This window comes from Hyaena hyaena, unplaced genomic scaffold (genome assembly GCF_003009895.1).
Source record: "Hyaena hyaena isolate Hyena2069 unplaced genomic scaffold, ASM300989v1 scaffold_9, whole genome shotgun sequence".
NCBI classification, from domain to species: domain Eukaryota; kingdom Metazoa; phylum Chordata; class Mammalia; order Carnivora; family Hyaenidae; genus Hyaena; species Hyaena hyaena.
The window spans coordinates 4633299-4646829 of NW_024080641.1; the positions used below are offsets into that span (position 1 = coordinate 4633299).

The following is a 13531-nucleotide window of genomic DNA, read 5'->3' on the forward strand; positions in this document are numbered from 1 at the left end:
GCGCCCTGGCCCCGCCGCTTCTGCACCGGGCGCTCGGCCTGACGTTCTCATCACACTCCCGCAGGGACTACGCAGAGACGAGACGGAAACTCTTGTCACGCTAAAGGCTCTCCTGAGGTCACGCAGCAGGGAAGAGGCAGAGGGAGGGTCAAAGCCAGGACCGTCCCTGTCTACCTTGAGGTCCTGAGGTCCCCAGCCCTCAGCTTCAGGCTGGACAGATGGGTCTGAGGGCCCAGACACACAGCCGTCTCTAGTATCAGGGCCGGGAGCTGCCGGCGGATTCATCTTTCCCTTTAGAGCCTTCGGGGCCAAGAGAGCCAGTCTGGTCCCTTAGCCCCGCCTCCGGGGCCCCTCACGGTGCCTGCTGAGACCTGAGTGGCTGCAGTGGCTGGGCCGGGGACTTCCCTGGGACAGCCTTCTCCGCCGCCCCCAAGGGCCCCCAGTAAGCAGCCAATGATCCCCACTGGCCGTGTCCAGGAGCCTCCCGCACGGTCAGGGAGACAAGGCAGGAAGCAGCCACAGAGCAGCCTCACGGGGCAGGGAGGGGACATGGAGGCAGGCAGGATGGGCAGACTGGGACTGATGGGAGAGGGCACGAGAGAGGACCTGAAGAGTGAGGCGCCGGAGAGAGAGGCGTCCTGGGCAGAGGGCACGCTGTGAACAAGCACGGGCGCGGGGACTGCACGATGCGCTTGGGCAGTGAGCCCCAGGATCAGGAGGCCCAGGGTGTGTGCAAGGAGGGGGTCTGGCAAAGATGCTGGGGGGGGGCGGTGGGCACGCGTGGAGGGTCTCCATCACCGAGCACGGGACAGGGGCACCGTCCCAGAGGCGGGGCCGACAAAGCCTGCACACAGAAGAGGCAGGAGAGCAGAACTGTCTCAGTGCTCAAGGTCCCCACTCAATCTTTGTCCATGACAGAGCCACCCGCCCACAAGGCCTCAGGGCCTCTGCACCTGCTGCCCGCCCCTCTGCCCAGCGTGCTCTTCCGCCTGCTAGGTCTGTGGGTCCCTCCCTCCCTGCCTGCAAGTCTCTGCTCCAACATCCCCTCGTCAGAGGCCTTCCCTGACCACCCTACATAAACAGTCTCCTTCATCCATCCCCGCATCCTGCTTCAGTCTGTGTGGCACTTCTCACAATCTAACAAAGCGTTATAATCCATCTGCTGAACTACGTGCAATGAGGGGAAGGATTTTACTGCTTCTGTTCAGTGAAGTATCCCCAGAAGGGTATGCACTGGGCACACAGCAGGTGCTCAGTAAACACTGGCTGACAGAACGAACGAACAGAGGCGGGGCCAAGTACAGGTCTCTGGAGACTGGGTCGCCGGTTCTGCCCAGGCCAGCTGAGCTGGGTGAACTCGAGGGAGGTTCCTTCTCTCTTGGGCACCCTGCATGCAGGCAGGGAGGACGCACCCGTAAGGAGGTCATGCCGGGGAGGTGGGGGGCGGGGGCGCGCGTGTTTAGCCTGGAGCTGACCAGGCCGAATGCCCCCCCAGCATCTTCACCAGGCATCAGTCCCTCCCGTGGCCTGGGCTGCCCCCAGGAGGCGCAGGGCAACACAAAGCTGCCCGGAGCCTGACACAAGGAGGAGGCAGACAGCACCCCAACGCTTTCCAGGGGCCCCGTGCGCCTGCGGGCCCCGTCCCGCGGGGCCAGGCACGGTACGCTGCCCACGTGCAGACAGATCTTCCTGGTCCCCATGTCCTAGCCCCTCCCCACGCCTCCCTAGGCACAGTGTGAGGAGCCCCTGGTGCTTTGCGGAGCACCTGGCTCATTCTGCAGCCAGTCTCAGACTGATTTCCAAGCCCGAGCTCACCAATGCCTCCAAACAGCCCTGGGGAGCTTTCCGGAAGAGGACTGGGGGTGGGGAGCAATTTGCCTGAGGGCACCATTCAGACTCTGACCCTCAACTGCCACTCCCTGTGTCCGCCTTCCTGACCACTGGGCTGGCTCGAGCGGGGGGCGCCCTTGGCTGTGGGCGCTTATCTCCTTCCCCATGCCAGCCTCCCCCCAAAGCAGAAATCCGCTTATCGCACACGTTCACTTATCAGGGAGGCCAGCACCCACAGAGCCGGACAGCATGTGCTGGGGACCCCGGGAAGCAGGGGCACCCACAGGCAGCTGGTGACCATGCCAGCCGGCACAAACCCTTCCACAGGCAACCCAGCAATACCAGTCAAATGTCCAAAATCCGAACGCAGCTGCCCTTTGATCCGGCATTCCACCCGTGTAGACCCAGCCTACAGGTACACCTGCAAAGGTGCCGGGTTACATGCCTGTAGGCGTATTCACTGCAGTGTGTCCGCAACCTCAGAGCGGGACCCCACAGCGCTGTCCTCGGACGGGGGCGGCTGGGAAAGGCCCGGCCCGAGGAACGACTTCCAAGACAGGGTGGAGAACCCTGCGCTTGTGAAACAGAAAAAGAAAACCCTGCTCGCTGGTAAAAAGCAAACCAACACGGGGTGGCCTGGCTGGCGTAGTCGGCGGAGCTGGAGACTCATGATCTCCGAGTTGTGAGCTACAGCCGCACACTGGGTGCAGAGATTACTTTAAAAAACAACACGACATCACACGACAAGACACTAACACAGAGATGGCGGAGCAAGCAGCTGGGGAACTGGGAATGAAGGCACCTCCCCTTGGCCAGGCTTCCCGGCTGCCCCCAGAGCCAGGATATAGTTACAACGCCCTTACCCACGCAGTTACCAGCCCTGACCTCTGACGCCCTGGGCTTCGCAGCTAGCGCCCCCAGGGGAAGACCCTCTACCCTCCGGGCTGGGAGCTCCCCCCAGAACCTGGCACAGATCAGCACACCACAGGGGGCTCTGGGGACCAGCCGCTGGGTGCCAGGGGCCCGATGCAGAATGGGGCGGTGACATGGCCCAGACAGAGGGGGAGGGGAGCGGTGGCCTCCGCCTGTGGGTAGACGGCCAGACAGGGACTTCCAGCAGCAGCTCCGCCTACTGGGGAAAACCTCTGCCTGTGAGGAGGAAAAGCGAAGGAACACTGGTCGTGGGCAGTTCTTCCCAGTGAACAAGCTTCCTCCATCCCCACCAGCCTTCCAGGAACCCGGAGGCTGGGGAGTGTGCAGCTCAGGAAGCGACACCTGCCCCAGCAGAGGGGGCCCTTCCCGCTGACACATGTCCACATGTCCTCAAGTCGAGGGACGTCACCGCAGTGTCTCCAGTAAATGACTGTGGATGAACAAATGTGGTGACTTGCTCTTCGGGACGAGCAAAGTCTCCCTTCCCTTCTCCCGGAGACCCATGGGACCAAGGGGAGGAGACCAGACTGGGGTGCCAGCAGGAGGCCCTTCAGGAGACGCTGGGATGGCACAACCAGCCGGGAGAGGCCCAGGGCCACGCAGGCCACGCAGGACCCGCCCGCTCCGGTGAAGGGCGCAGACAGCAGGTGCCATGGGCCTGCCCGCCCCACCCCTCCACCCTGACCTTCCAAGCAGCCTGGCCCAACTGAATGAAGATCCTGTTACAGAAACACGTGCGGTCAGAGGATGCCCGTGGCTTTGCAGAGGGAGGAGGCAGATCACACACAGCAGGGGCTTGATAAGGCCAATGGGGGGGTGAAGGGGGCAGTCACGCATCAATCTCTGGGTCCCCAGTAGCACAGGGCACACTGAACATCCAAACCCAACTTCTAATTCTAAATTATTACTGCAGTGTAGCTGGCACGTGCTGCTTTACATATGTTACTTCGTTTATTGCTTTCAACAACGCTGAGGTAGATCATCCCTGGTTTTCAAATGGGGAAACGGAGGCAGGGGAAGATGAACAAGCCTGCCCATGGTCACAAGCCAATAAAGGGAAAAGGTAAGATTCAAATCCAACAGTCTGGCTCCACAGCCCCTGCCTGTAACCCATCTGACCACCTTTCTGATCACAACCACCGTCTGGGGTGCACATACCCCTCTCGCACCCTTTCCAGAAGAGGGGGCAGAGGCTCAGGGAGGGGGGAGCACCTGCCAAAGACGCACAGGTAGGACAGGGAGGGCCACGCAGGCAGGCCTGCCTTCAAAGACCAGGCAGGGGCGGGGTTGGGGGGACCCGGCCCCATGAGACAGCTGTGGCATTCAGTGGTCCCCCGCACCGGCCGTCAGCCTCACCCCCTATTCTCTATCCCACCCTCGCCTCAGGTGCTTCCACCTGCTTCTGTTGGGCTACAACGGCCGTGCAGGCTGCTTGGCCAGCGTGTCTGTCTCCCCGCCCCTTCCGGACAGTGAGGCTGTGAGGCAGGGCCAGGTGTGTCTTGGCCATTGCTGTGTCCCCAGCACAGGACCAGGCTCGAGGCCCGATGTGGGCTGCCGGAAGCACCAGGAAGACACATCAAGGTCCGTGGCAAGTGGAGACTCACGGCACCCACAGACCTCAAGTGCCCAAGGCTGCCCCACTACCCGAGGGTTTTCTGCTGGGATGGGTGTGTGTGCGGGGTGGGCGGCGGGGTCCTTTGTGGCCTCCATGAGCCCCAGGCTGGAAGGGGCTCCCCCAAAGGCACGTGTGTTTGTCTGACGACACTGGTGCCCTCCCACCTCATAACTGGACCCACCTTCTCCCACATGGAAGGGCACAGCTGGCTAGCAGAGGGCATGGCCTTCAGAGTCTGACTGCACTGGGGTGTCTGGAGACCAGGCCCCCTTCTCTGAGGCCTTCACCCCACCCCCACAAGGAGAAGGCAGGCCTCTCGGGCCCCACTAGGCAGGAAGGATGTGGATTTTTGCTAAGCCTGCATGAACAGCCCAGGGCAGGCTCCTGGATCGACCAGTCCCGTCCCGGCCACCAGGATGGCCAGGCTGCTTTGGCCCGTGACCAGACAGAAAGACACACAGATCTGGAGTGCATGTAGCCCAGACAGCTCGTAGCAGGCCTGGTTCCTGTTGGCTTTCGGGACCCCTGGGAACTGGCGGAGGACCCCATGTCCTCCCAGCGAACACCCTCATTTGCCTCCCGCAGCTCCAAGTGACTTCCGGCCCTGACAGTTTCAACAGACCCCCGGTGTCACAGGAGAGGGCCCTGACCTCCACATGGTGGAGTCTCATCTAGGAAATGGAGCTGATGAAACTAAGACACACACACACAAAGGCTTCCAGAAGCAGCCACCGGGATCAACTATGTACAACACCTGGCCCGGGGCTGGATGCTGCTTGGTAAACAGGGGCCGGTCGTCCCCGGGCCTGCCACCCCGGCAACAGCTCGGAGGGGGTGCTGCCCAACAAAGGGCAAACAAAGTGACCGGCCGTGGCCACAGGCTCATGGAGCGCGTGCTCCCAACTAGCTGCCCCCACCCCCCACCCAGGCTCGCTGGGCTCAGAAATACCGGGTTACACACGGTCCCACTGGCCCTGCAGGCAAATATTTACCCAGGGCTGGGCTCCTGAGGGTGCTGAAGCAAGAAGGCCCGGGGACAAGTGAGCAACAAGAGAGTGGCCAAGAGAGAGCAGACTCAGGGACGGAGGAGGAGGCAGGACCCGGCCCAAGCGGCCGCCCCCCACTCAGGTGTGGCTGTGGACTGGGGGCGGTGCAGCTCCGTTCCTCAGTCTACCCGTCCGTAGAGGGGAGACACTGCTTCCCACCTCACAGCTCCGCCACCAAGAGTCAAGGGCACCGGAGGGAAAGCCCTCTGCCCGGTGCCCCAGGCAGGCCCGCGCGCTGCTGTAGGGACTGAAGGAGCCAGGCTCCCAGGCTTTCCTCGGATGCGCCGGGTGAACTGGACTTGGGCTGTGCATCTCAGGGTCCCCCCTTCATCTGTAAAATGGGGCAGTGATTCCTCCTACCTCTGGGGATATGGGAAGGACAGAAGGAGCTAGAGCACACGGAGCACCCAGTGGCCTGTCGGCACTGCACGGGCACTCTGCAAACACCACGTGAGGACTCCTGTCGCTACTGAGCTCCGAGCCCACAGTGCCCGGCCCCAACAGTGCTCGGGGACTGCACGGCCCCTGCCTCGTCCACTGTAAGGGTTCACACAGCCCTCTTCGTGAGGACACCCACACCCACTCTAACTCCCAGAGGGCCGGGCCGACCTCACACTTCTCAGGGCATCTCTGCCCCGTCCCTGCGGGCTGTCGGCAGAGCCAGACGCAGGGCAGTGTGACTCGTTCTCCACTGTCAAGGGCGAGGGCCGTATCTACTCTACCTGCCACACAGCAGAGCACAGGCCCCAGCCTGGGTGTCCACCGCCTGGGGGCACGCTGGGCTCTGGGCCAGGTGGTCCTGGGGCTCAGGTCTACCTCCAACAAGTACTTAATACTGGACTCTTTTTTTCTTTTTTTCATGTTTAAGTAAGCCCTCTACCTAACATGGGGCTCGAACTCACGACCCCAAGATCAAGAGTCACATGCTCTACCAAATGGGTCCAGACGTCCCTCTGTGTGGAGTGATGCAGGACACAGCACCCCAGACAGCTCTCATCCCTGTCCACACAGGGCTCCTAAGCTCGGTGGGGGGAGAGACTCATCTCTGGGCGGTAATAGTAATGACCCAGAGTGGCCAGGGCTGGGGCACGCACACGCACACACACACACACACACACACTTGATCACACTAGAGAAAGGGGTGCCTAGCCAGCTCAGTCAGAGGAGCATGCAACTCTTGATCTTAGGAGTTTAAGTTTGAGCCTCACACTGGGTGTAGAGATTACTTAATAAAATCGTAGTGCGCCAGGGTGGCTCAGTCGATTAAGCATCTGACTCTTGATCTTGGCTCAGGTCACCATCTCATAGTTCATGCGATTGAGCCCTGCAATGGGCTCTGCACTGACAGTGTGGAGCCTGTTTGGGATTCTCCCTCTCCGTCCTTCCCTTACTTGCTCTTCCTCTCTCAAAATAAATAAAACATTAAAAATAATAATAATAATAAAATCTTAAGGGGTAACTGGATGGCTCAGTTAAGCGTCCGACTCTTGATTTTCGCTCAGGTCATGATCTCACGATTTGTGGGATCAAGGCCCATGTTGGGCTCTGTGCTGACAGTGAGGAGCCTGCTCAGGATTCTCTCTCCCCCCACCCCTCTCAAAATAAATACATAAAATAAAAATAAATAAATAAAATCTTTAAAAAAAAAACACCCATAAGACATGACAGCCATAACATTCGGACATTCAGGACGCTAGTCTCAGAGCTCTGGGCTCCCCCCACCCACCCAGGAGTAGAGGTGAGTTAACGGCGATGTTCTCATCCCTAAATTGGGAGGTAGGCTCATAGGCCCTCATTACAATTACATTTTACTTATGTGCCTGTTACGCATATAGTTCACATGCCCAGAAAAACATTTAATAACAATCATTTAAAAACCAGACGGAGGGAGAAGGGCATTGCAGCAGAGGAACAGCTCGCACAAACACTGTGGAGACAGCTGATGCTGCCCCTGGGGAACTGAAGGTCACTGTCAGAGTCAAATGAAGCAAACAGGCAAGGGACCCAGCACAAGGCCAGGGGCACCAACGTGCCTGAGAAAGGTCTGTGAGTCACGCAGTGGCCCACGGCTTCTCACCACCACCACCCACTGAAATCCCAGGGAGGCTATGGGCCACACTCGGTGAAGGCGGCCTATCAGGGGACAGCCAGTCCTGCCAGGACCAAGCGGGCTATTTCAGGCTGCCCGCCTCAGGCTTCCGGGCAGGGGCACCAGATGGCCAGCTGGATTCGGAGGCACCGGGGGAGTCTCAGTTCAGAATTAAAATCAAGTTCCTGTGAGCTGTTTACTAGTCCAGCACAGGCCGGGATGGAAAGTGGGTGCCTGGAAGTTCTCACTGCCACCCTGAGTTTCTCCAAGCGTGGAAGGTGAGCAACACTGCTTAACCTTCCTGAGGTGTGTTTGGGAACTAAAGGGTATGTTTATTCCTGATTCGCTACCAAAAGGGCTAGGCGGCCAGACAAGGGGGAGCAAAACACTTCTACCCCTGCCCTCAGGGAGTAATTTAGGAGGACAGACAAATACACATACAATTAAAAACAGCATGTTATGGGCACCTGGGTAGCTCAGTCGGCTAAGCTTCGGACTCTTGCTTTCTGCTCAGGTCATGATCTCATGTTTTGTGAGTTCAAGACCCGCATGGGCCTCCATGCTGACTGCTGACCATGTAAAGCCTGCTGGGGATTCTCTCTCTCCTTCTCCCTCTGCCCCCCCCCCCCCCAGGGCACTCATGTACGCGCGCGCGCGCGCGCGCTCTCTCTCAAAGTAAATAAATAAACTTGAAAAAAACAGCAAGTTACTCCTATAGGAAAAACAGGGGCATGCAAACTTGGAGAGGAGGGAGTAGTTAGGGAAGATGGGTAAGACAGATCATGTAAGCTGAAACCTAAAAGATGAGGGAGAGCCAGAAATTCATTCGTTCCTTCAAATATTCCTCTAGTGCCTATTCCCCCGGCCCTATTCTAAAAAATTTTATTTTTTAATGTTTTATTTATTTGTAGGAGAGAGAGAGACAGCGTGAGCAGGGGAGGGTCAGAGAGAGAGGGAGTCACAGACTGAAACAGGCTCCAGGCTCTGAGCTGGCAGTCAGCACAGGGCCCGACGAGGGGCTCGAACCCATGAACCGCGAGATCATGACCTAAGCGAAAGTCGGACGCTTAACCGACTAAGCCACCCAGGCGCCCCTCATGCTGTGCCTTTTATTCCCGTGACTTACTCGCTGCATGCTGGAAGACTGTACTTTATGCAGTAGAAGCTCTTCTGAATTCTCATCATTCTCAATACCTTTTGGCAACTGTTCATCATACAACTCTCTTAAATTTTTTTTGATGTTTATTTNGAGCGGGGGAGGGTCAGAGAGAGAGAGAGTCACAGACTGAAACAGACTCCAGGCTCTGAGCTGGCAGTCAGCACAGGGCCCGACGAGGGGCTCGAACCCATGAACCGCGAGATCATGACCTAAGCGAAAGTCGGACGCTTAACCGACTAAGCCACCCAGGCGCCCCGCCCCCGGCCCTATTCTAGACACCAGGGCTGCCATGGCATGAACACACCCGTCAGACGTCCCCTCCCCAAGCTGCTTACACTGGTGGAGGGGAGCACAAGACAGTGAGTGGGTGTAAGCCAGCAGCAAGCAGACAACGGGTGGGGCCACCCTCCCAGGCAGAGGCTGGTGTTGGGGGGGGGGGCTGGGGCCAAACCCGGGGATCCAGCAGGGGCAGAGGGAAGCACAGTCCAGGGGGCCAGGAAATGTTACTTCACGGGGGCCGGGAGCTACTGGGGCTGACGGCCTATGATAAAGAGGACCCTGCCTCATGAAGGGCGGCCAGGCCAACGCAGAAGCTGGAGTCTGGGGCTTGTTGCGCCTCCGCCAGCTGTGGCAGGTGGACGTGTCCAGGGACCACTACAGGGCCACTCCGCCTCCTGCCACCTCTGCGCAAGAGTGCCACCTCAGGAAGCGACTGGGGGCGCCAAGTCACAAAACGAGGGGCCATGCTGGCTTTACTGGGTCCCTTGGCCTGCCACTGGGCAGACACTGGCTGTAGCTGTGTTTACAAGGGACCCTCTCTACCACCCACTGTTGCTCCGCCCAGGCCTGGCTGCGACTCAAGTGCCCTCTGCTTACACTGCACGGCTGCCCTGCCGGGACCCAGCTGATGCCACCTCATCTGCTCTGGGACCTGGCCGCCCGGGCTGCCTGGAGCTGCTCTTGCTGGGGTGGGTGCCCTGCTATACAGGCCAGTGACACAGCAAGGGCGAAAACAAATTTTTTTTTTGGAGAGAGGCGCACGAGCTCATGTGTGCAAATGGGGGAGGGGGAGGGGGAGAGAAAGACGGAGGGGGGGGTGGATCGCAAGCAGGCCCATGCAGGGCTCAGTCTCAGGACTGTGAGAACATGACCTGAGTTGAAATCAAGAGTCAGATGCTTACCCAACTAAGTCACCCAGGCGCCCCAAAAATGATTTAAGAAGGAGAGAGCCTGGTTGGTTCAGTCGGTGGCACATGCAACACTTGATCTTAGGGCTCATCCAAAAAAGAAAATCGAGAGATAAAACCAAGTCCTGTCTCGCAAGGCTCACGGTCCCAGGTGGGCACAGATGGTATCTTATCCAGGGTCCTATCTAGGGTTTCAGAGGTTCCTACCCTCTGACCTGGTAAAAGCACCTTCTAAGAATGTCTTCTGCGAAAGCTCCCCGTAAGGGACATAAAGATTTATGGATGAGGTGAACATCGCTGGACTATTTATGCTACTGAAAATGGGAAAGGACCCAAATGCTCAGCAGTGTGGAACTGGCTAGAAGTAATTACAACGGCCCAATGATGTATTTTAATCATGCTTTCTTAAAAAAGGGGAGAATGAAGTGGAAACACAGGATATCCAGCCGTACACAGAGTCCCCTCCCAGTTTTATTTTTATCTATCTGCAGCAGTGCATCTAGTCGCAGAAAAGACATGGAAAGGAAATGCTCTGGCATTTAATGTTGAAAACATTCCAGGTGGTGCAAATCATCTCTCCGTTAAGAGTCTCGCGTCTAGAATATTCACAGAACTTACAACTCAATAACAAAAAGGCAGACAATCCAATTTGGAAAGGGGCAAAGGATCTGAACAGACCTATAGCCCTGAGAAGATACACAAGTGCCTGATAAGCACGTGAAAAGATGTGCAACATCATGAGCCACGAGGGAAATGCAAATCAAAACCACAATGAGACACCACTTCACACCCTCTAGGGCAGCTGCACTCAAAAGGACAGACACTAGGGCGCCTGGCTGGCTCGGTCAGTGGAGCATGTGACTCTTGATCGCGGGGTCATTGAGTTTGAGTCCCATGTTGGAAGCAGTTTACTTTAAAGGGGAAAAAAAAAAAAAAAAAAAAGACCGACATTAACCAGGAGGTGGAGGAATCTGAACCTTCATACGCCGTGGAGGAGAACGTCACCTGTGGAGGCTGCGCCAACGGTTAAGCAGAGGCACCATGTGATCTAGCAATTTCATTCCCAGGGAAATGAAAACATATGTGCACACAAAACCTCGCACCTTAACATCCACAACAGCGTTGTTACTCACCCTAGCCAGAAAGTGCTATGAAATAGCCAGAAAGTGGAAACAACCCAAGTGTACACCGACAGATGAAAAGATAAAGAAAACGTGAGAGAGCCACACAATAGAACATTCTTCAGCAGTAATGAGGAATGAAGTTCTGGCACATGCCGCAAAGTGGGTGAACTCTGAAAACATTATGCTAGGTGAAAAAAAAGTCAGACACAAAGGGCTACACAGTGCACGAATCCATTTATATGAAATATCCAGAAACTAAACAGACAGAAAGCAGATTGGTAGGTGCCTGAGTTGGGGGAGGGGTGATGGCCAAAGGGTGCAGGGTTTCTATGGGGGTGATGAAATGTTCTAAAATCGACTGTGCTGGTAGATGTACCACTCTGTGAAAAACTTAAAGCCAATGAACTATATACACTTTAAGTGGGTGAAATACCTGTGAACTAGATCTCAATAGACCTGTTAAAAATATTCCAGATGGTGAAATCAACAAGCAATTTTTAATTTTCTTCATCAGACTACCCAAGTTTTTTTTTTTTTTTTTTTTAAACAATAAACGTTTCTTAATTTTAAAGTCAGAAGACCACGGGGCGGGCCTCGGTGGCTCAGTCAGTTGAGCATACAATGGCTCGTGGGACAGAGCCCCTCGTCAGGCTCTGCACTGACAGCACAGAGCCTGCTTGGGATTCTCTCTCCCTGTCTCTGTCTCTGCCCCTCCCCCACTTGCCCATGCACTCTCTCGCAAAAATAAATATGGAAACATTAAAAAAATGTTTTTCTGGGCACCTGGGTGGCTCAGTCGGTTAAGGATACGACTTTGGCTCAGGTCATGATCTCATATCACAGGTTTGAGTCCCATGTCGAGCTCTGTGCTGACAGCCCGGAGCCTGGAGCCTGCTTCAGATTCTGTGTCTCCCTCTCTCTCTGCCCCTCCCCTGCTCACGCTCTGCCTCTTTCTCTCTAAAAAATAAATAAACATTTAAAAAAAAAATTTTTTTTAATTTTTTTCAAGTCAGGAGGTCAAGGTAGCAATCCTTTCCCTAGTGACAACCATCATCAGCCTCGGGTGAGTGCACACCCCGCTCCCCCACTCCCCTCCCCAGCTCCTCGAGGGAAGAGAGGAAAACAAAGACCCCAGCTGCCAACAAGCTCTCTGGGCTCTGCGCTGGGCTGGACATGTTGGCTCCACTTTCCCAGAGCACAAACCCTTTCTGTAAATACCAACTTCACGCAGTGGGCTGGGAGAACCCAGGTGCCAAGACAGGTCCCCCTGACCCCACCCCTCCCCCCCCAGGATGGGACACTCTGCCCCTCGAAGCTACAGCGGTGGCAGAGAAGAGCAGGAGCCCCGTCCTGAGTGCCAGGCCACTGCTCTCCAGCCTGCTGCATCATCGGTAAAACAGGGTCACCCCTCCACCTCAAAGAGTCTATACTCTGGGCGTGGGGAAGGGGCCCGCACCAGCCCTGGATTCTCCTGCTGGGTGCTTAGTGAGCACAAGCATCTGGACCCAGCGGCCGGTGGTGGCTCAGTAGGTCAGAGGCCCTGCCTTCAGGTGCCTGCCGCAGGGCTCCCTGGCCGGGACGTCCTCCCCCGGGACCAGACAGGGTCAGGCTGCTGTCAGACTCGGTGGCTCTAGGTAGGGCTCTGCCCATACCCACTGCCCACCTTCCCCCCCAGGTCCATCCTAATGTTAGGACACTCCCTGGGTATCTGCTCTGTGCCTGACACATCACAGTCCTGGCCCTGCCGGGGCTCACAGTCCACTGGGGAAGACAGACCTGTCACCAGAGAGGGACAGCCTGGAGCGGGCAACGCTGAGGCAGAGAGCCCAGAAAACCCTAGCGCTGCAGATCCTGAGGACCCGGCAAGGAAGGAGGCTCCCCAGGGGGACGGAGCATTTCCGTGCGGAGGGCTAGGTCAGGAAGCAAGAACTCAGCCCAGGGAAAGGACGGAGTTAGATAATAAGACGTGAGAGGAGGAAGAAGAGGGAGGATGGAGGCCTGAGCTGGCTGGCCACATGCCACTGACACCCTCCACCTCCTCCTGAGACACCCTGCTCTTGGGTGGGGACACGGAATCAGCTCACCTGCCACAAAGGCGGAAAGGCAGATCCGTTACAGAGAACTCTCTCAGCTCCAGGCCATGATGGGGAGGAGGTTCTAGAACCCATCTAGTTCCCTAAATGGGTGTGATCTATGCAGAGATGGGGAAACACATGCAGTGGGGACACCATCTTGATGCACAGAGAGGGCAGTACCTTGCCCTATAACACACAGCAAGTCCACAGAAAATATGGCTTCTCCCGCACTCTACCAGGCTGGCTGGCTTTGGGGTCTGCCTGCTAGGGCAGACGGACACTAAAGGCAGACTTGGGGCCCTCCCCTCTTCACACTTCCTTTTCTGGACGTGGGCTACCTGAGGACAGAGCCTGTCTGGCACCCAAGGCCCCGCAACACATCCTGCTTTCTTTTTCACCTACATATAAACTCCAGCTCAGAGCCAGCACATGCCACATGGCATGGGCACCGAGGGACAGAGTGGCACCAAACC

The 13531-nt window shown here is 57.0% G+C and overlaps 1 protein-coding gene across 1 annotated transcript in view; it reads right to left on the reverse strand.

The window, feature by feature from the left end:
- PPP1R37 (protein phosphatase 1 regulatory subunit 37) overlaps positions 1–13531 on the reverse strand; it is a 39204-nt gene that overhangs the window by 15089 nt on the left and 10584 nt on the right. The gene's annotated exons all lie outside the window — the stretch shown is intronic.